This window comes from Stigmatopora argus, chromosome 20, assembly GCF_051989625.1.
Source record: "Stigmatopora argus isolate UIUO_Sarg chromosome 20, RoL_Sarg_1.0, whole genome shotgun sequence".
Classification (NCBI taxonomy): Eukaryota; Metazoa; Chordata; class Actinopteri; order Syngnathiformes; family Syngnathidae; genus Stigmatopora; species Stigmatopora argus.
In genome coordinates, this window is record NC_135406.1 from 11055032 (window position 1) to 11078261 (window position 23230).

The following is a 23230-nucleotide window of genomic DNA, read 5'->3' on the forward strand; positions in this document are numbered from 1 at the left end:
CCAGATGCAAGTTCGCAATGATCTACGAAGGACTCATAAATTGTTTTGTCTGGGCCGCCGGCAGTTTACCTTATAAAGAAATTATTATGCTTATACTGCAAATTCTTACACAGGTGTTTTGGTTTCAATCTAATAATGGCAATTGTTTTGAATCAGATTACATTGAAATGTTTTCAGTTATGTGCGACTAAATACAGAGAAGAGGAGACTGCACGTCAGAAATGCTCAGGAACAAAGGCGCATTATGAGTGTGGCTCTTTGCAAGTTGTAACCAGATATGTGAAAGATGTCTTCCAATTTTAATTAAATATTACTAATAATGATTTAAAGGTATTAATCATTATTCCAACAGGTACCTACCCATTTGAAATTAAACACATGGATTTCATTGAATTATCCAGAAGCAACCAGTATAAATACTGTTTTGTCTTGATTGATTCAGTCTCAAAATGGACTGAAATAGTTCCTGCAAAATCACCAGACGCATTAACGGTGGCTAAAGCCATCTGTAAACACATAATCCCAGAGCATGGGATCCCCAGAATCATCTGGAGTGACAATGGAGCTTATTTTGTAAACAGCATAGTACAACACATGGCAAGACATCTAGGAATAAGTCTGAAAAACCACTGCTCGTACCATCCGCAAAGTGCAGGACTGGTAGAGAGAACGAATGGTATGATGAAACTAAGGCTCAAGAAAACCATGGAAGAGACAAAGAAGCCATGGCCAGAATGCCTATTACTGGTCAAAACATATATGAGGATAGTACCAACTAGCTCGGGGTTAACACCTTTTAGTTCATGGAGGGCCATTCCAACTTCCCCTATGGGAAGGTGAACCATGGCAAGAGACTAAGGGCGAGGCAGATCCACTCACAGATTATACATAAGAATATTGAGTATTATCTGTTTGGATTGGATTGGATAACTTTATTCATCCCATATTCGGGAAATTTCATTGTGACAGTAGCAGGAAGGGGGAATACAGATACAGAAAAAAACACAGTTACAAGTTAGACAGTACAGTCGCAAAGGCCGCAGAACAACAAAGCAAAAGCACAAAGTACAAAGCAAATCAAAGTAAATGGGATCATTAAGAATCACCAAATCAAATCGCTAAGACAGAAAAGCAGCAAAAACACAAAACGAACAAGAGTGGCGGAGCTACCGCCACCAGCTGCCACTTGAACGGCACCATCTTGGTTGCGGCAGTTTGTTCAACATTAAAATAAATTTTTTTTAAAAAATCACATTTGACTTCATATACCAACTGCCAGGTCTATTTACCGTATTTTCACGACTATCAGGCGCACTTAAAAGTCTTCAATATTCTCCAAAATAGACAGAGCGCCTTGTGTATGCACCGAGTTCCAAAGCCTGACTGAGATTACTTCTGGCCGACACGCTGGTTGTATAGAGAAAAGGCAGACATGGGTGACGACAGGCATGCGGAAGTCTGCCAATGAGTGAAGGGTGTGCGTGTAAGAATACGCTAAAGGCACGCCCCTAGCAGGTACCAGTATATAGTGTGGGTATGTGCATCATTGCAAAACAACTTCGGTTTGGTTTCTAAGGACCCCCGAAAATGACAAAGAGACACGCTTACGAAGCTCAGTTCAAATTTCAAGCCATCAAATATGCAGAGGAACATGGGAATCAAGCAGCCGCGAGGGAATTTAAGATCAACAAATTCATGGTTCGCAAATGGAGGAAGCGGGAGAACGAGTTTCGGCAAGTCAAGAAGACGAAGCTGAGTTTCCGTGGAAACAAGCCAAGGTGGCCCGACTTGGAAGACCAACTGGAGCGGTGGATTCTTGATCAAAGTGCAGTTGGGAGAAACATCTCCACAGTCACCATTCGACTGAGGGCAAAAGCACTAGCGTAAGAATTGAAAATTGAACATTTTCAAAGAGGTCCGTCTTGGTGCTTTCGCTTTATGAAACGACACCATCTATCCGTTAGAGCGAGGACAACCGTGGTGCAGCAACTTCCAGCGGACTACATTGAAAAGCTAGCCATTTTCCGCACCTACTGCAGTAAGATTACCGACAAACGTATACAGCCTAACCACAACCTAACAAACTCTCCCACCTCGGACTATCCTCCTCCATCTGCTGTTGGATAAAGAACTTCCTAACCAACCGACCACAAACTGTTAGACTTGGTTCCCACCTTTCTTCCTCCATTACACTGAGGACTGGCTCCCCTCAAGGCTGTGTACTGAGTCCTCTTCTGTACTCCCTGTACACTTATGACTGTACACCAACCCACCAGTCCAACTACATCATCAAATTTGCTGATGACACCACTGTGGTCGGACTCATCTCAGAAGGGGATGAGGCGGCCTATAGAGACGAGGTCAACAAACTGTCTTCGTGGTGCTTGATGAACAACCTCACACTGAACAACACAAAAACTAAAGAAATAATCCTGGACTTCCGCAAACAGAGCACAGATCTGGCCCCACTCCTCATAAATGGAGTTCGTGTAGACAGGGCCCAGTCCTTTAAATTCCTGGGGGTCCACGTCACGGACAAGCTCTCCTGGTCCACAAACACCACGGCAGTAGTGAAGAAGGCCCAGAAAAGACTCCATTTCCTGAGGGTACTCAGGAGGAATAACTTGGACACTAAGCTTCTGGTAACCTTCTATAAAGTCACTGTGGAGAGCATCCTGGCATACGGCATCACAGTGTGGTACGCTGGAAGCACGGCAGCAGACAAAAAGGCCATGCAGAGAGTGATCAACACTGCCCAGAGGATCGTCGGCTGCTCTCTGCCCTCACTGGAAGATATTGCCAGCCCTCGTTACATCAGCAGAGCTCGGAACATTGTTGGGGACCCGGACCACCCTGGTCACGACCTGTTCCAGCTGCTTCCCTCTGGCAGGCGCTACCGGTCTCACAAGGCACGGACAAAGAGGCTTAAGGACAGCTTCTTCCCCACAGCCATCAGGACTCTAAACTGCAGCAGCACGGCACGACACACAATCCCCTCGGTGTAACAACTTCGGGGTGAGGATAGATGAAGGACGTTGGGCGGCGATCTGCCTCCTGCTGGCTGACTAGGTAAGTAAGGAAGACAGTGGGAGGCAAGTGATCCATTTTATTCTTTGTTGGCATCGGTGAGGCAATCCTTCGCAGTCGCCGGGAGCTGGTTGCGCTCGGGAGGTGATGCGATGTATCCATCACGGCAAAATTGCCAGCAAGTCTGAACTCTTGCCTGAGAAAAGTGCACTTCGTGGAGAAGCACCTTCAATTTTGTCATACGCAGCTGGGTATGATGACAATTAGGTTTTTGTCTAGTCAATGATGACGACAAGCCTAAGTCTGATTTTTTTTTTTTTTTTTACATAACCAACATGGACAAGGTCCGGCTGACTTTTGACATCCCGGTGAACCACACTGTGGAGAAGAAGGGGACCAGCACGGTAGCGATACGCACAATGGGGCACGAGAAGTCGGCTTTTAGAGTCGTTCTTGGTTGTCATGCTAATGGTCAGAAACTACCACCTATCGTGATTTTGAAGCGAAAGATGCTGCCGAAAGAAAAGTTTCCAGCCGGCGTCATCGTGAAAGCAAACCAAAAGGGCTGGATAGAAAATGAGAGATTGGCTAAGTGAGGTGTATGTTAAGAGACCGGATGGCTTTTTCCAAGCCTCGCCGTCACTCTTGATTTGCGACTCCATGCGTGCCCATCTCACAGCAGAGGTGAAAAACCAAGTCAAGCAAATGAACTCCGTGCTTGCCGTCATTCCCGGAGGTTTAACTAAAGAACTCCAACTGCTGGACATCGGCATCAACCGGGCGTTCAAAGTAAAGTTGCGAGCGGCATGGGAACATTGGGTGATAGATGGCGAACACAGCTTTATGAAGAGTGGGAGGCCGCGCCGGGCTAGTTACGCCACTATTTGCAAATGGATTGTGGCAGCTTGGACAAACGTGTCTGCTTGCACTGTTGTTCGAGCTATTGCCAAAGCCAGCATCATTTCTGTGGAGGCACATGACAATATGAGTGACTCTGACAACGACGAGAGGGAACCCAGCGTTTTTGATGAATCATTTGCACAATTGTTCAATTTGGACACAGGAAATGAGGACTGATGGATTTGTGGGTGCTGATTGATCAAAAAACGTGAGTACAATGTAAAATGGCTAAATAAAGTACAACCAAACTCAATTTTGCTTCAGTTGATTTTTTAAAAACGTTTTTACCGTGTGTTCGTATGTTTAAGCTGGCGTATGTTTTGCCATGCCGAGCTGGGTCCAATAATAAATACAGTGCGCCTTGTGTATGTGTCAAATACAGAAATAGCACCCGTTACTGAGACTGCGCCTAATAATACGGCCTTATAGTTGTGAAAATACTGTACATACAAATCAAATCAGTTTGTATAAATATAAAATTGGAATAGAACTAGTCCAAAATGAAAAAAGTAAAGAATTTAGTTTACAAACCTAATAGAAAATTTGGAAGATTAAATGAAATAAAACAACATTTTACTTGATTTTCTCTCTTTTTCAAACTGAGACAAATTCACATCAGACTATATTTATCAACATGATTCAAAAATGACACGAAGGATTCTCGTCATTTTTGCCAATTAATAGATAATACACACACACATTTGTGTCTTTTAAGTCTTATGAATAAATCCTTGGCAACAAACTTAGTATTATGTATTATTAAGTATTTTTAACCAATGGGGGTTATTATGGGTATTTTTTAGGTATTCTTGTGATGTAATGTTGAACCACAAATTGAGCAAAGAAAGAGCTTTTCGCCAATGCGGGTTGTTAAGTCTTCTTTTCAGGTTCCCCTCTGTGAAAATGTTCGAAGATTAAATGGGCAGGAAATAAATTCTCAGCAGTGTGGGTTCTCGTGTGGCTTTTTAAATGGTGCTTTAGCGAGAAAGCTTTATCACAAATCAAGCACAAAAATGGTTTTTCACCAGTGTGAGTTCTTATGTGGGTTTTTATATTTTCCTGACGAGAAAAGCCTTGACCACAAACTGAGCACAAAAATGGTTTTTCACCAGTGTGGGTTATTGTGTGGACTTTTAAGTTTCCCTTCCGTGTAAATGCTTGACCACAAACCGAGCACGAAAACGGTTTTTTACCAGTGTGGGTTCTTGTGTGGGTTGTTAAGCTATCCTTGTGTGTGAATGTTTGACCACAAATTGAGCAGGAAAAAGGTTTTTCACCAGTATGTGTTCTTGTGTGCGTTTTTAAGCTTTCCTTGTGTGTGAATGTTTGTGTTGGAATAATGATTCAAACCTTTTAAATCATTATTAGTAATATTTAATTAAAAAAGGAAAAACATCTTTCAACAAACTCTGCTTACAACTTGCAAGGAAAATGCCATGTGACGCCGTCTTAGTCCCCAGTGCATTCTGACGAGCGGAATACTCTTCGTTCCATTTAGCGGCACATAACCAAAACATTCAAAGGTAATCTGATTTAAACAATTGCATACGCAAAAACAACTGTCTCTGCTGTTTTGAACAATTGTATAAGCTCAACCGAATAACATCATGAAGGTTATAAAAACACTGTCTGTTTTTATCGGAACACCTGCGTAAGAATTTGCACAATAAGCAAAACAACGGCATTATTATTTGCACCAGTAAGCATAATAATTTCTTTATAAGGTAAACAAAGCAGTATTTTCAAATCTGCTGGAGTCTTCGTCATAACATTTGGTAGAAGTGTCCGTAACGCCTTCGCCCTTGAAGAGTCGACTGTGCAGGAAAAAGTCCATCTTCCCATGACTTGATTTATAGCATTACTACTTATTGAAAAATGTTTACAACACATATAGAATATTCCATAATAATTCTATAATTCCCTCCTTTTACTATATGTTTGTTATTCATTTTATGACAAATTCAAAATGAGAGGGATATCACCGTTGGCTGTTTTAATTTTACCCGCTTAGGCTCTACTCGTTCGGCAGGTCTGAAAAGCAGAAAATAAGATCATTTTCACCCAATCCATCCTCGGGATTACCATGCTCCTGGAATTCACTGTTAGTGTCAGCACGTTTCATCAGTAGGAGATATAATTCATGCAATTTGGAATTTGTAGGGGCAATCGCAGTGGTTATAAGTCGGCTCATCAAAGATCTTAAGCAGGGAATAATACAACACCCACATAATGTCAAAATCGTAGCAAAAAGGGCTACCACAAATTAGGCCAAATCATTATTAGTGAGGCCACAAATCTGTCAGCGGACATTATTCTACTCCAGGATGCTTTTTCATCTTGCGGTTTAGGGTCTGCAGGCCATCGTTGGCCCTGGTGTGGGACCCAGTGGGGGGCGTGTTGTTGAGTGCAACATTTTCAAACGTTGCATACGCCCCCTGCTCCTTCAAGAAGCATTTCAACCGCTGCACGATCCTGGAACGCCGTCAGACTAGTGGCTGCCAGTTGTTCCTTTATCGCCACAAATCCCTGTTCAGTATAATTTCCAAGTTTTTGGACATTGTAATGCAGGTAATTTATCCAATCAACATTTTTGTTTGGAGTAATTAAAAGAAAAATATACTCCCAACCTGCTGCAATCTGATTAGCCAACTTATACTCATCTGGTACGCCCCGTGGATGCCAATCGCATCAATGTATGTCGGATCACCCTCTCTCCATGCGACGCCGTCGCGAGGGGCCCGCCATCATACCGGATTTCTGTGCGGCCAATTGTATCTCCTCTACTGTAGATGGAAAAACAGACACTGGTAATAGCAGTGAGACCAAGGCACAAAGTCCTGCTGTCATTTTGGCAGGAGTCGTATAATTTGTTTTGACCCCACCACCACCATAGGTCAGAACGTGGAATCAGGGGTGCCTTCTGTTTTAGGACGTGGGCACACCACGTCACATTTATCGCTCCCAGTGCCGGACCGTGCCCTGTGAGGACTAAGCAGGTAAAATGATTAAACGCGACATGTGTTGAAAAGTTAGGCTTGTCCTTTGCTGCCGTTGTAACTGGGTAGACATTATTCCATTTCATACATTTTGGGCTTACATCTTTTGTCATTATCTCCTTTACACAATCAGGGGTCATTTGTGCGGGTACTACTCTTAAGAGAGGTCGGCCCCCCATACATGTTATACAGGTTTGATACAGGTTTGATTTATAATAGCTGCATTTTCCATCAACAATAACCAATTATTTCTTACCGCCTCCCGTTTGGGAACTCCCCGTTGCAGAAATGAATTCTCTGGTCATCTCAGATTTTAATTTTACTATGGCGGATCCGGGTGTTTCCATCTCTGACGACCTTCTTACCCATGGACTTTAGGAAAAACGTCAGACAAAGATCCACAAGTTAATTTGTCAGTCTGAATTATGATTTGTAATGCCCCACCGTATGGGTTAATTTTATCGAAGGCCTGATGGTTTTTCCGCACACGTGTGTCATCCAAGCTTGCCAATCTAGACCAGTTTCTACAACAAGGTTTCCCCAATCTGTTTTAGGACTGTTATGTACCACACATATTCTATAAAATCCATGTGTATCCTTTGAAATGGATACGTAGCTTTTGTAGCTTGACATAAGGGGGAATCGCCCGTGTTTTTGCCATATATCTGCATATAGATTGAATATATAACCTCCCCCTTTTTTTGAGGCATGAAATTTACCATGACTCAAAATGGCAGCCCTCCCAGATAAGTCTTTTGTTTTTGTTTAGTCCCCCAGGTTCCCAAAATTTCCCATTGCAGAAATCAAAAAATTTCATTTGGCGAAATTCTTTTCTTTTTGTTTCTGTCCTACTCTGCCACCGCCGTCCTTGAAAGGCTTATCAGCGATTTCAGAAATATTCCACCTTGATATTAGAATATTGATATATCTTGGTGGCTAGCCAATTGAAACACAAAAGACAGACACTCATCCACGCTGGCACTCATAATCAAGGAATTTAGAGTGCTCCCCCAATCATCAAGATTGATGCCTGAAGAAACTAGATAATTAATGTATTAGATTCACATGCCACATATCTAAAAATAGAAATTTGTTCAATTGCCACCGCCCCTTACCCCAGTCAGTCAGCATGTAGACTGCCATGCGAGTGGCTGTGATTAACTATTCGCCAATAATGCAATAACGGAAAAGTTGTGACACATTGAAACACACACACACCCCCTTTTTGTATTTTAACCATTTGTAAAAACTTTATCTCCATGTTCTGGATTAAGTTACACCCCCTTTCAATGTTATCGAATTTTGCCCATTCTAATCAACCCATCTACTTAAAGCATTTCTCCAAGGTTGATATTTTATAATTTGGAGATGTTATTTTTAAAACATAGACATTATTTCATCACTTGTTTCCCACCATGAAAGGCCCCACCTGAATTTAGATTTTTTTTTTTTGTAGATATTCCCCTTTATCTAAGCTTGTTATTGCCCATCGTTATCACCGTAACATTCAGGTGTATTAACCCCATAATTGCAATGCAGTAAGTTTTGGCTAAATTCTTAATTTGTATGCCCCTAAAGTAATAGACAGTAATAACGTCCCAATAGTCATCAATATGACCTATACCAAAGCATTTTCCCCCTGTCAAACAGGGAACGCCTTTTGTGCACTGAAAGACGCTCCATGTTTCTTCTAGGGAAACTATGCCTATCCTTAACCAATTATCTTATCTACCCCAGCCAGGTTCAATTTACCTAACAATTTGGATGAATGCCATGAAATTTCTCATTTCATTTCTGCATTGTTAAATACATGTCTGATTCCTTTAACAACCAAATAACTCTTAGTACCTAAAACATAATTTGTAAATCACCCCATACTATGTTTACTTAAGATAAGAGCCATTTCTTATAGCTCCCTGTTACCACAAGAAAAATCTACAATAATTAAATGAGAGAAATCCACCTTTTACTAGGCATTTCCTAATTACAATTTTCAATGCTTAATAAAGGACCCACAAATTGTAACCAATATGCCATAATATTGTACAAAATCCTTTCATTTTTCTTTAACCAGCCAACCATTCAAAAACAGTAATAATATCGTTTTATCCTCCAAAACTAGCTCTCTTCAATTAAGAGCCCTTTGAACTTCACAAAAAAGAAAATAAAATAATAATAATAGTATTATTCCCAATTCCAAAGCTTTCCCCAAATCAATCTTTGCCAAACAGATTTTCTATCACCTCGAAAGACATTGACCTTCATGCTCGCTGCAGAAGCAGCATCCTTATCTTTTGTTTACAAATTCCAAAGTGCTCTCTTTTCTTTGTGCCCAATGCTTCCCCTCCTGTGCCTCCTGTGAGCAATTATTTTTTAGAGAAGACTAAATTAATAAACTAAATTAATTACTCTCCCGATATCCAACTATATCATCATATCATCATAGTTTGCCAAGACCCCATAATCACAATATGCTGCAAGCACAACTATAACATAGCAAAACCCATTTCTGCCCTCAAGTTTGCTTCAGCACCCCCAAGGCCAATTATTTTAATATTCAGCCGCACCAAAACAGAGCGCTCCCCCCGCAATCAAAGCATTATTCGGCAAGTTTAGAGTCTGACCAAAACGCAGTTTTGGCAACCCCGCTAAACATTTAATTTGCTGTTTTGTATTTCTGTTAACCAAAATATTCCCGCTAGCAGACGGGAACGAAACCAGGATAAGCCACAATAAGCCATTTCATTTCAGTACATTGACAGTACATTTAGTTACTATTAACAAGTATGCCTAGCACTTTGAAATAACCATTTTAATTGCCATTTTACAACTTTCAGCATCACACAAAAAAAATCCAATTGAATTCATTCCCAAAGAATGTGATCTCTGGTTTAAAATTAGCTCAACATCCTCATGTTCAAAATCCTCATTCAAATCATTTTGAGCAGGCCTGCCTTGTTTTTAGAGACCTTTTTGTCCAGGCAATCACGCGATATATGTAATATATATAAGTATAATTTGAATGCGCATGCAACACATTTTTTTAGCTGCTCCTGATAAATGCTGCCCACCGCGTGGTCTTCAGCGAGGCCGCTGTTGGCCTTAAAACAAGCCGTCATCCTGATTTGATATTCTGCAAAAGGCTCACCATCCCTCTGCTTAGCTCTGCTGATCACGGTATAATTAACTTTTGTTTTAAACTTCCCCTTAACCCGATCAATCAGTTCATGCACTCTCAAATTCAAATTACGACCGTCATGACACAACGGGCCACCATCAGCTTTTGGATTCGAACATCCAAATTTAGTAGGAGCCTGCTCCTTGCCCACATTAGTATTAGCAACTTCGATCATGGGATATTGTTCAATAAACACATCACTCATTGGCGGCGCCCCGGGCTGGGGAGATAGCGTTTTCTCCCCATGTCCCCCACGGGCCCTCCCGACCTGGTCATATTTGTCGGAGGGGGCCCTCCTTTTTAACAACAACAACAACAACACACTTCTTCCCCACCGGGCTAGCCGTCCTCTTTTCTGTGGAATAACACAGCCCACCGTTATCAACTGATTTAACGCATCCATCACTCCGTTCCCTTGCCATCATAAACCAATAATAGGTATCATTATATCCCTCCTGCTCCATTTTGCTAAGGTTTCCCCCATGCTTAGCACGTATTTTATCCTGCAGTATCAATATCTTATGCATATTAAGCTGGCCAGCAAATCCATATTTATTTATCCATAAGTTTAGGTGTTTAATTCTCAAAGCGCTCTGATTCTCAACAAATTTCCAATCTTTACACGGCAGACGCATCTTTGGATCGTCGTCAATAGCCGCTTTACTGTTTGCACCACCCATTTTTGGAGTGGATTTGTGTGTATCTTTTTAGGTTTTTTTTAACAACTACACACACACCCAACCACCGTCGACGTTTATAGACCACAACGTGTCCACCTGCTAGTGACTAGTATTCGCAGGGTTTTAAAATCGCTAATCCCCAGGACGCGAGCCTTACTTCTCAAAATAAGGCCTTCGCGTGTGATGCCCTTCGCGCATTCGGATCCCGTCAACAATATGCAGCCATCACACGCGGACTCGGCAGAAATGTCGAAAGATGCTTACCCAGAGGATAGTCGTCAACCGATTAGAAAACAGGCGCTGCTGAGAAATAGTCCGGCCTGGAAAAGGGATTCTCGCCGTGCACGGTCACTCCAGATATTAAACTGCAGCGTCTGGATTCCTTATCGATGTGTTGACCCCGGCTACTCGAAGGACCAAATGTTGGAATAATGATTCAAACCTTTTAAATCATTATTAGTAATATTTAATTAAAAAAGGAAAAACATCTTTCAACAAATTCTGCTTACAACTTTGAAGGAGATGCAATGTGACGCCGTCTCAGTCCACAGTGCATTCTGACGAGCTGTATACTCTTCGGTCCATTTAGCGGCACATAACCAAAACATTCAAAGGTAATCTGATTTAAACAATTGCCATTGAAAGAAAAACACCTGCGTAAGAATTTGCAGTATAAGCATAATAATTTCTTTATAAGGTAAACTGCCGGTGTCCCAGACAAAACAATTTATGAGTCCTTCGTAGATCATTGCGAACTTGCATCCGGGTGGCTGGGTTGCGAGGTCTATCTCCCAGTAAACAGTCCTTGGAGGGTGAGGTGTTATGTCAACAAGCTGGAGCCAGCAGGGTGACCTCGAGTTTGTCCCAGTCTCAAATTAAAGACACTCTTATACAAAAGTAATTAAAATGCCTTATTACTTATTAAAAATGCTTACAAAACATATAGAAACACCCCATAATAATTCTATCAGATACAATAAAAGGAAAGCTACTGTTTAATGCCGTTGTTAAGTATTAACACGCGTTGAGACTTATTCGTTCCCTCCTATAGTGGTTATATTTAAATAGAAATATAATTTGTTACGTCTTTCTTCGAATGGTGCTAGCGCATACGATACTATAGTGTAATGTCAATAGAATACCTTTACGGTAATATATATGGAAATAAAAAGTGTACCCACCTTCTAGTCTATGAAGAACAACTTTCTCGTGCGTTATGTTGCAAACTGTCGATTGCTCGTGAGTTGAATGCTCCTGTTTGACCTCAAAAAGTTCCTCCTGGAGCTTTGGCAGTTGTGTTCTTGCCGACATTTCCACACGTGAATTCTGATGATGGCGGCGACTTTGATAGCTGCTAGCTATGCTGAGCTAAAATAGCCAGGAAACCTACAACGAGTTATTCGTCGACTTGTTCCCTTGATAGCTGCTAGCTAAGCTAAGCTAAAGCATAAACAAGCTCTTTGACGACTTGTGGAGTTTGCGATCTCGGCTGCCTGGGTACTGCTTTGGCCCTCCTACTAGCCAATCATAGTTTGTGAAAGCAATGACATGTCCCAGCCAGCAAAATGCTAACGCCAATGAAAAATCATTGTGGGGTTGCCAACTCGAAATGTGATTGGTTAAATGCTTCAATATGAAAACACACATCTGGAAGCAGTTTAACTAGGGGGAAAAGCAATGAAAGGAAGCTAACAGACCATTTGGAATAATAAGTATTGATGGACAAAATATAATATGATTCAGATATTTCTTAGGCCAGCAGAGAAGGCCTTGAAGGCCCTAACGGCCTGCCAGATATATATATATCGAATATTTGTCCCAATATTATTGGGACAAATATTCGATTCATTGCCTAAAAAGAGGGGCTTTGCAAATAGCTGGGTCGTGAAGTGGGTCTCATATTGAAATGTGTATTTTGCCTGTTTCTAGTCATGACTCCATGAGTCTCAAGCTTCTCCTTTGTAGAGCTCTGTCCTGTAGCCAGATGTGTCCTTGAACACTTGCAACATTGTCGTTATCTTCTATTTGCCGGTTCATAACAAATGGCTTATCCTGGAAGACTTGCAACATTGTCGTTATCTTCTATTTGCCGGTTCATAACAAATAGCTTACTGTCTGAAGTAGGGGAAAATCCCATCCCTGTTCGCTTTCGGTACCACCCTCTTGAGAGAATAAAGGTGAATGAATGTAAATTGTCTGTCTCGGCGCATTTGTGGACGACAGCCTTGCCTGTGGTTCACCTGTGGTCAGAATATTCTGTAATAAAAGCTTTGAAGTCACTGTTTCTCGCCTCCAGCCTGTATTTGGACACCCAACATCTTCCACATCCGAAATTAATCGTACCCGAGAAGGAAGACAGAGTGCTCTTCCTTCAACAGTCGTTCACATCACTGCAAAGATGGTGCTGCAGTAGCCTAATAAGGTGCTAGTTGCCAAACATGAAGTAGTAGGTGGGTGGCATTTTGCCCAGCAGAATTAAAAAGAACCAGTTTGTGGATCATTGAAAAATAACTCTTCTCTGATAATTCTGGATTATTTTTTCATCACGAGTATATTGTTAAACTACATTAATGGAGGTACATTGATTCTATTTGTAATTATTGTCTTATTATTCAATAAAAAGAAATCCCTTGGTCTAAATATTGATGTGCATTCAAACAATTCATAACCTCACTATAATTAAAAAAAACTCTTCAATCAAAGAAAAAAAATATTTGAATGCAAAATCATAGCTGAGATTAAAAAAAATGCACTATCATTTTGATCTAGCATGATCATCTGAAATGGTAGTTTATACATTTTCGCGAAAGCTATATCAAACATCTGACATTCTGGTTAGCGAACTTTAATGTCAGTGATGACTGTGCAATTGAAGAACTCCTTCAAATACAACCCACTTCTTTGTCAGAGCGGGAGCAGCACATGCTTAAACAAGCAAAAACCACAGCACCAGATTTGAGTTTTTCCAAATATTTTCATCAAGATACATTTCCGGTAGGTGACAATGTTCGGACAAAAAATCTAAAGAGAACTTTTAACCCAGAGTCTGGAACCGTATTATCAATGAAAAAATGCCTTCAACAGATGAATCCAGTGAAATTCACTGTTTTAGCACTTTTTTCATGGTCCCAGTAGAGTGTAAGACATAAGAGACAGGAAACGAATCAACAACGCGTTTATAATTTAAGGGGACCATAAGGGTTCAGTCAGACAGTTTAAAAATTTGGCTCTTTGTGTCTTTTTCGCCAGCCTTGCAATATCTTATGAAGCTAATTTTTATTATTTTACATTCGAGTAGATGTGGTTGGTTGTTACAATGATTGGATTTCCCTACACGTTTATGGAATGGTTGCATGTCTTGTTAAAAAGGGAACTTTTTGATTACATGAGGGGGGGGTGTAAAAGGTTCATTTGTTCATCTTCTGTATTGCTTATCCTCATGGGGCTCGTGTGGTTGTTGGGCCCTATCCCAATTAATTCAATTCAATTCAATTCAATTCAATTTATTTGGCAAGAAAAAGCACCAGGCTAAGGGCCATGTAACAATTGGTTGTAAACAGAAGAAAAGGCGGTGGTCCTGACTAAGTTTGAACCCTGCAATTAAGATTCACATTTCACATTTTCTTTTATTTAAAAAAAAGGCGATAGTAGTTAAGAAATAAACAGAAAACACAAGTTCAAAAAGTGAAAATGAACGAAAATTAACTGGGAAAATAACTTATAATGTGTTTACTTTTGTCAGATCGCCATTTAACGTCACTGACGAGTTAAATCTGCTGAGCCAACACTCTTGGATTAGATAAAATCACACGCAAAGGACTAAAAGTGGAAAACGTCCATTGAGTACATTCGTCCTGACTATGGTTTTTCACCTATGTGGGTTCTTGTGTGTATTTTGAACCCATGACCTCGGAACTGTAAGGCCAACGTGCTAACCACTCGGTTAGTAAATGTAAATGTAACTAAATAATTATGAATGTTTATCAGACATTTATCAATACTTTCACTAAATATTCAATATTGCAGAGGTGTATACTAAAACCTGACTATGAGTCACAAATTACGGCCCGTTTTGGAAATTGTTTAAAAAGTCTCTTTTGGGTTATAGACACCTTCGAGAAATGTTTCATTTTCCAGTACGATTTATTTATTTCAAATGTGCATTTTCAGTAACTCATGATTGACAGTGACATTACAGTTGTTTTTCCCAATTGCTAAAAGAGAAAATCCTAAAGGACCCACACATTTAAAAGACATAGAATAAAACTACATTCCATTTGAAAATATTACAAGCCCATTTCACACACAGACTCTATTCCCATATCACAATCTCCCTCTCTCATAATTCAAAACCTAGTAAATAAACTTCAAATGTTTTCACTGATTACTGTGGTGTTGAAGACGATGATACTGTTTTGCATCAATGTATGTAACTTGTACCACAACTCCTCATCTGAAGCTTCAGAAAAGGAGCCAAGAAAATACTGTCCAGTAAAAAAAACTATTCTACATAAACATAAAAATACATTGATTATATGATTATTTATGATCATCATTTTCTGACATTCAATGTGAATGAGGCAGAGGGTACAGAAAATGAATGAATGAATTTGACATGAATTAAGGCTTTGTCGTGGAGAAACATTGAAGCAGTTAAAGGATGTCTAAAATCAAATTCCATCAGAAAAGCAAGAGCACCATGCATGCATGGTAATTGGCCCAGGGTATACATGTAATCCAATAGGTCTGAAGTTGTCAATGACAGGATTTGGCAGATTAATCATTTGGCAGTGGTGGGATTTGAACCCACGCCCCTGAGAGACTGGAGCCTTATTCCAGCACCTTGGGCCGGTCGGCCACACTAGACTCGGGAGGAAAATTTTAAACCACAGAAATCTTAAAAAGGTGAAAGAAAGATTTGTTTGATTTAAAGAGAAACAAGAGTAGTTTTCTAATAGTACAAGTTAAAGTAACTCAATGAAAAACTGAATCTATTGAACACAACAGTAGTCATTGAACACAGGAAACGTATTTACTGGGTTTTACTTTTTTTTTTTTAAAGAGGATTATTATATGTGAATTGAGTTTTTGTGTGAAATTGATTTGTGGTATTGACAAATGGGAGCTACTTTTATTATGTGTTTTAAATGTGTGTGCTCTTATGTTTTAGGGAGTTGGACTTTCTGCACATTTGAAATAAATAGTAATGGAAATTAAAAAAATCCTTGAAGGGGTCTATAATTTAGAAGGCACTTTTTAAACATAATTCCAACAACACACCTTAATTTACGATAGCTATAGAGCTATAGTTATTTTTTGCAATATTGATTACAATGATTAAAAATCTATAATTGATTAATTATATTTAATTCCTTGCATTGTTGGTCATTTGCTTCAAATATTAACCATGAAAAGTGACAATTGATTACATCAGCATGAAGTAAAAAGTATATTCTAGATTTGTATGCCTGCAGAGCAGCTTTTTCAGCAGTATCAAAGTAATAAAAAAAAGACAAGTAAAATAAAAAGTGAAAACAACAGTGATTTTTTGGCAGGTCATGCAGGAAGGCCTAGGATCGAGGCATGTAACTTCATAGGTGAATTAAATCTGGTGAAGCAGTACTAATGAAAACAGTGTGGAGTCACATGATGCCATGATTTTTTTTTACCACGAATAGAATAGGAATAAGGTGTCTCAGTAGTGTGGGTTCTTATACGAGTTTATAAGTGTTGCTTTGTTGAGAAAGCGTGACTACAAAACAAAAAAGGTCTGAACAAAGGCACAACTCAAAATACAACTAGAACAAAATAGCACTTCTCTACAAATCATATTTTTATAATCTCTAACAAAATGATGCTTTGAAAATCTGAATACCAAATAGATTTTTTTTAAATACAAAGTTAATAATGGGAAACAAACATCTGGAACCTGTTGACAGAAAAATCTCATCTTCAGAGTAATATAAGTTAAAACATTCATGAACTAAGCAGTGGTTTTATAATCAAGTGTTAATTGATCATTCAATTGACATATTACATGGTACTTTATCACTACTTCATTTAACAAAGTCAGATGTTTTTACCATGAATTGTGGCAATTGTTGCTCTCCGTCCTTTTAGAAATACACTACAGGGCTGGTTGTGTTTGGAACTATCTGGGCCGCCGTGAACCACGTGACCACCTGGCGGCGAGATCAGAGGGTGTCGTGTATGTGAACTAATATCAACATAAAAGGCGCACCTTCAAAGAATGGCCTTTATTAAAATTGGTTTTATATATTATGCACATATAAGGCGCAGTAGTAGTAGTAGTAGTGGTAGTAGTAGTAGAAGTGGTAGTAGTAGTAGTAGTGGTGGTGGTAGGGGTTGTGCTATACATGCACTAGATGGATCTAAGTCAGAGGTCACCAAACTACGGCCTGCGGGCCGGATACGGCCCGCCGGCACATTTGGACCGGCCCTCTGAACAATACCAGAGACGCTATCGGAATTTTTTTTTTTTTTTTTTAGGATGCAGCCCGCCGGCACATTTGGACCGGCCCTCTGAACAATACCAGAGACACTATCTGATTTTTTTTCCTATTTGGCCTTGAAGACTGGGACGTTTTAATCTCGTGTTTGGTTCATTGCACCCCTGCTGAGCCCACAAATCATCCCAGTGAAGCGGGGCTTCGCATTGCTTCTTTGGTGACACGCGCGGGGAGAGTGTTTCCCTTTGATGCAGGCGGGCACGTCCACCGTTGCATGCACGGGCAGTGTTACCGAGACATCTGGACGATCGCAGGTGAGGGCGGAGCCCTGGGACCATCGCGGACTATTCAAGCATATAAAAACTGCAACCTGTTTGAGAACGGAATAATGGTGAAAAAGTTAGGTGAGAGAAAAAAATATTCAGAATGCAGGGTATTTAACATGGAGTAGACAAACGATAATTTTTTTGTTCAATGCAAAGAAAAGGCTGTCTGTCTCATTTGTCAAGAGACGGTGGCGGTATTCAAAGAATACAATCTTTGCCGACACTATGAATCCCGTCACAAAGACAAGTGCGATAGCTTGCAAGGCCAAATATGAGCAGACAAACTCTCAAAGCGAAAAAGTGGACTACTATCTCAGCAGAACCAGGCATCCGTTCGGGCCAGCTTTTGGGTTGCTAAATTGATAGCAAGCAGCGGTAAGCCTTTCACTGACGGAGAGTTTGTTAAGAAATGTATGGATACTGTCGCGGAGGAGGTGTGTCCCGAGAAGAAAGATGCATTTAATGCTGTAAGTCTGTCGGTGAGTACAATGACCAGACGCGTTGAAGAAATCGGGAGTAATGTATATGCCCAGCTGCAGCAGAAGACGAAATAATTTGACTTTTTTTCATTAGCACTGGATGAAAGCGCGGACGTGCAAGACACAGCGCAACTGCTCATTTTTATTCGTGGAGTTAGCGCAAACTGAGATTTGCGAGGATCTGGCAGCCCTCCAAAGTCTCAAAGGGACTACAACGGGAGAGGATATTTTTGACAAAGTGTGCCAAACCATGGAGAAGTTGGACCTGGACTGGTCAAAGCTAGCTAGCATCACGACTGACGGGGCTCCTAGCATGGTGGCCGAAACTCGCGGTCTAATAATGGGACGCATGAACCGGGAGTTGGAAAAAAGGGGTCTCACCGCCCCGCTACGAGTCCACTGCCAAATTCACCAGCAAGCACTGTGCTGCAAAATGTTGACGTGGGATTCTGTAATGACGGTTGTGGTGTCGTGCATAAACTTCAGAGCAAAGGGAGAAGATTGTGCATGGCACAACAGAAAGTTAATGTTCCATGGCTTTTTTTTTCTATGAAGAACCCAGAGAGTTATTTAGTTATTATTTATTTCATAAATAGTGTTATTTATTTCCTGTTTTTTCTGTGAAGAACTCAGAGAGGGTTACAGACGCTCCCCTACTTACGAACGCAATTGGTTCCGAGCGATTGTTCACAAGTTGAATTTGTTTGTAAGTTGATTCAGTGCTATATTTTGTATTATAATTTATGTTTAAGGCCGATATAAGTATATTGAAGGTTTATATAAGTGCATTTGTATGTTTAAGGCTTGTATAAGTTACACGCATTGGTTTGTGCTGAAAAAAAACATTTAATAAAATGGAGAGAATATGTACAGTACTGTAGAGAGAGAGAGATTTATGTATTAGAAACTGGCCAAAAGAAGCGACCTAATGACGATTGCACAGTTTTCTTCTTTTTTTCATCATAAATGATGCGGTAGCACTGTATGGCATCATTCAATTGATTTGCAAACTTTGTGCAACGTTCAATATTTGGGTCCTGCTGCTCGATCTTTCTGTTTATAAATGGTACTGACGGTCGAACGATTCAATGCCCGTGAAACGCTCACCACTCTCACGCGCATCAAGCTTCGTTATTATTGCCACTCGTTTCAAATGAAATGGCTTGCCTCTTCCTTGCAACTCCCTCAATAGAAGCCTTTAGCTTTTTACCAACCATATTCAATATTGGATGCATGAGATATTTAATGATACAAATGAAAAAGGTTCTTTGCACACTGGAGATACATTCACGCACTTCCGCATTGCAACGAAGAAGAAGGTAGATGCTGGGTGAGCTGAGCTCTCACAGCGCCAGGCGTCGGTATTAGCGGCGGAAAGAAGTACTACTCCGAAAAAGGCGTGAAATACAAAATTGGACTTGCGAACATTTTTGGACTTAAACGCAATTTGCAGACATGTTCGTATGTACCGTTGTTCGTAAGTTGAATGTTCGTAAGTAGGGGAGCGTCTGTATTTAGTTATTATTTATTTCATTAATAGTGTTATTATATGTTTCCTGACTTTTTTCTGTAAAGAACCTGGAAATGGTTATTTGGTTATGTGTGGCTTTCTGGAAAACAATAAAAAAAAATTAAGCTCCCCTACGATCGTCACACTTTTTCTGTTACAAACTGACACCGGCCCCCCATCAGAGAAGGGAAAAGTTATGTGGCCCTCACAGCAAAAAGTTTGGGGACCCCTGCTCTAAATCAATGGTGTCAAACTCAGTTTGGTTTGTGGGCCAGATTCCTCCCAACTAGACCTCAAGTGGGCTGGAACAGGACAGTTTGGGCCAAAAAAAGTTAATTTACTGGCCGCCATTGACAGCACCAGATGTCTGTCAATCCAAATAGGTTGGACGTCTCGCGCCATCAATGGCACTGGGAGATGAGCATCCACAGCCACTTAAATCAAATCAAATCAATCAAAAGCCTTTATTGTCATTATACAACAGCTGCATATAACGAAATTGGTGGTGCTACTCCATTAAGTGTGTGTTTCCCAGTAAAAACAAATAGGTAATATAAAAAGTCACATCCGGGCAAGGTAATTCTAAAATATTGCATAATCTAAGATATTGCACATTTTATTGCACACCTCTAAGTTATTGCAGAGAAGGGATTGTGTGTCATGCTAGTGCAAGTTCAGAGCCCTGATGGCTCCGGGGAAAAAAACTGGTCCCCGAGTCAATTTGTCCGTGTTTTGTGAGACCTGTAGCGTCTGCCAGAGGGCAGGGGCTGGAACAGGTTGTGACCAGGGTGGTAGGGGTCCCTAACAATGTTGAGGTATCGAGGGCTGGCAATGTACCGTCTTTTCACGACTACAAGGCGCACATAAAAGTCTGAAATTTTCTCCAAAATAGACAGGGCGCCTTATAATCCAGTGCGCTTTATAGATGGACCAATACTAAAATTGTTATCACGATAAAATAAAATAAATCCGTCGATAGAACTATGGCAAGCAGCCCCCGACTCCACTATTTTCCCGTAGATAAAGTACTGCACAGTGACTGCTGGGATATGTAGTTTTTGGTCAATATACCCAATGGATTGTGGGTCCCGATCGGCATCAACACTAGCTAGCTACTATTTGCGAATGGACTGGCCTGGCGATCGGCATCAACACAGTTGCGAAGCATGGAAGGCAGCCTTGGAATACTAGTTCCGCTAGCTACTAGCTAGCTACCATTTGTGAACGGATTGAGGCCTGGCGATTGGCATCAACACAGTTGCGAACCATGGAAGAAAGCCTTGGAATAGTTACGCTAGCTACTAGCTAGCTACCATTTGGGAATGAATTGTGGCCGCCTGGGCAAACGTATTAAACTCAGCGTTTTCGATGGACAAATGTTCAATTCGGACACAGATAATGAGATGGTTTTGTGGGTGATGATGACGCGAGTACATTGTAAAATGGCTAAATAAAGTACAACCGAACTCAGTCTTGCTTCCATTGCCTTTTTAAAAACGTGTTTTTAGCGTGGGGGTGTAGCGTGCATTTGGTACATGTAGCACCAAATGAGTGTGTTCGCCATTGTAGTATATTGATATTATTAGTGCAAAGTTATCACAGCCGTCAACCTGGGTGTATTGACAAAAGGACTATTTATCCCAGCAGTCACTGCGCACCGGAAATAGCGTCTGGGGCTGCTTTCGTAGACAGCGCTATTACGGTTCGATAATCATCCATAAATAATATATACCGTATTTTCACGACTTTTTGGCACATCGTATTTTACGCCGCAGTGTCAGTAACGAGTGCTATTTCTGTATTTTAGACACACAAAGCACGCACCATTTCATTAGACGCATATATTTTATATATGGATGAACATCGAAACGCAATACCGCTGGCTACCGGAAGCAGCTTATTTCCGGGTTCCGGTGCGCAGTGACTGCTGGAAAATATAGTTCTTGCGCGCAACACCCACACGCTAAAAACACGCTTTAAAAAGGCAACGGAAGCAAAACTGAGTTCGGTTGTACTTTATTTAGACATTTTACAACTTACTCACGTCATCATCACCCACAAATCCATCAAAGTCCTCATTTTCTGGGTCCGAATTAAACAATTGCCCAAATGAGTCTTCCAAAACGCTGGGTCCCAGGGTTGTAGTTCTTAAGCGTCCGGGAATGACGGCAAGCTCCGAGTTATTATATATAATATACATAGTTCAGTCTAGCTTTGAATGCTCTGTTGACGCCAACATTAAGCGGCAGGATTTCTTTTGTAAATACAGGCGAAATGACGGCCAGCACCAAATTAGTGTGGTCGCCATCATACTAACTGTATTGAAGAACTGGGTGTATTAAGAACTCTATATCCCAGCAGTCACTGCGCAGTACTTTATCTACTGGAAAATAGTAGAGTCGGGGGCTGGTTTCCGTAGTTGTCCTATCGACTGATTTATTTTATTTTATCATGATAACAATTTTAGTATTGGTCCATATATAAAGCGCACTGGATTATACGCCGCCTGTCTATGTTGGAGAATTTTTTTTACTTTTATGCGCGCCTTATAGTCGTGAAAATACGGTATATGCCATGCCTGGCTTCACGAAAAGTGGCAGGCAGCGCCGGGCTTCTTACGCTACGATTTGTGAATGGATTGATGGAAATGACGGTGACTCTGAGAACGAAGAGAGGGGACCCGGCTTTTTGGAAGGCTCGTTTAGGCAATTGTTTAATTCGGACACAGAAAATGAGGACTTTGAGGGATTTGTGGGTGATGATGACGTGAGTGAGTTGTAAAATGTCTAAATAAAGTACAACCGAACTCAGTTTTGCTTCTGTTGCCTTTTTAAAACATGTTTTTAGCGTGTGGGTGTAGCGTGCAAGAACTATATTTCCCAGCGCCTTTGCATTTTGATGTTCATCCATATATAATATATATGTGTGTAATGAAACGGTGCGTGCTTTGTGTGTCTAAAACACAGAAATATCACTCGTTACTGACACTGCGGCTTAAAATACAATGCGCCGAATAGTCATGAAAATACGGTAATTCAGTGAGGGCAGCGAGCAGCCCATGATCTTCTGGGTGGTGTTGATCACTCTCTGCATGGCTTTTCTGTCTGCTGCCGTGCTTCCAGCGTACCACACAATAATACAGTATACTAGAATGCTCTCCACAGTGGCTCTATAGAAGGTTACCAGAAGCTTAGGGTCTAAGTTGTTCCTCCTGATTATCCTCAGGCTTCAAACCCTAATTGGCTACAAACATAGTAACATCCATAAGATGACAATCATTTTGGACTTTGCTTGCTCTAACTGAAAGACAACAAAAACAACATTGGCTTTTTCCACCTATCTCACATTTAACACTCATCCATCTTTCAAATGACATGTTATGCATTGATTAAATAAGTGTTTATTATCATTTCCAAAGGGTTTTGAAATTAGTGTGGTGGCTTGGCGTGTTCATCTTCCCAATTTGCGCCAATATTCCACAAAGTGGGCGAATCCCACAGCCTTGTTGCAAAGCTGCACTGGAACGGATGTGTAGCGGCGATGAAGCAAATTTACTTCATTTCCCATTTTTTAGTAGGGTTACGGAATTCCTATTTCCATACAGGGTGCTGAGGAATAGTGTGCCGAACTCTTTCAAGCATTTTCAAGGACTGTATGCAAAAAT

General features: G+C 40.7%; 1 protein-coding gene across 3 annotated transcripts in view; it reads right to left on the reverse strand.

Annotated features, from left to right (window-relative positions):
• The window catches only part of LOC144065517 (uncharacterized), a 145037-nt gene that overhangs the window by 121020 nt on the left and 787 nt on the right, over window positions 1-23230 (reverse strand). The window contains exon 2 of one of the 3 annotated variants that reach the window (XR_013297191.1): window positions 903-17621. The exons of the other annotated variants lie outside the window; for them this stretch is intronic. The gene's annotated coding sequence lies outside the window, so the exon portion shown is untranslated. Of the gene's footprint in view, window positions 1-902; window positions 17622-23230 lie in introns of those variants that run through there. 3 annotated transcript variants of the gene reach the window in all.